The 846-nt window shown below is 28.3% G+C and overlaps 1 protein-coding gene across 1 annotated transcript in view; it reads right to left on the reverse strand.

Moving 5' to 3' along the window:
- LOC119594666 overlaps window positions 1-846 on the reverse strand; it is a gene marked incomplete in the record, with an annotated part of 22,483 nt that overhangs the window by 8,960 nt on the left and 12,677 nt on the right.

Here is an 846-nt window from a genome sequence, read left to right on the forward strand (position 1 = left end):
TCATGGATAAACAATAATTGACTCTGGTGACTTAAGTTTATATGGAGTCATCTAAGCAAAATGAATAAAACTTATACAAAGTTGGACATGGCTGTGCTTGTACATGCTATCATACATCAATGGGTTAATCATATTACTGGTTTTACTATTTGTTAATGTTTTAAGAGTGAAGTATGTAGTTGCTGATGAATGAAAAAGGTCAGTTTAAGTTTTGAAGAACTTAATGAGTTGGTTTTAGGTTATTTTTGTATACAATCTGTTTGTGTGATTAAAGTTCTATAATGTGGGATAGACATTTGAATTTCATTGATAATCTCAGTTGACTAAATAGATGGAAGATAGTTTTAGGCAGTATCAGCATAAATTATAGTTTTTTATGACCATAATTCAATGAAAAACACACGTGATGAAAAATTAAGAATTAGTTAGCTACTTTACAATACGGGAATGTGAAATTGCTTCTAATTTAAGACAAAAACACCTGCCTCTGCTCTAGGAATTATGTAATAAAGGAATTTTAGATGAAATTTTTTGAAAAAAGTAAATTAATTTGACATAATATAGTACATAAAGAGGAACTGATTGTGAAATGATATAAAGTAAATAAAAAATGAACTCTAAATTCTTTCCAGAAAGGAAGTTGCATAGCTAAGCTCATTGACATTATGATTTTAAAATTCTAGTACAATAGGTGTAATATACATTCAGAAACATGGGAAAATTAGAGAGAATCAAAAATACAGATTTCAAACATTATGTAATATAGCGATATTTATCTTTTTGCAAGGTGAATATCTTTTAGCACAAATAATGCATCAGAAGAACGCAAGGATTACAAAATGGGTA

The sequence above is a fragment of the Penaeus monodon genome, chromosome 34 (assembly GCF_015228065.2).
Source record: "Penaeus monodon isolate SGIC_2016 chromosome 34, NSTDA_Pmon_1, whole genome shotgun sequence".
NCBI lineage: Eukaryota > Metazoa > Arthropoda > Malacostraca > Decapoda > Penaeidae > Penaeus > Penaeus monodon.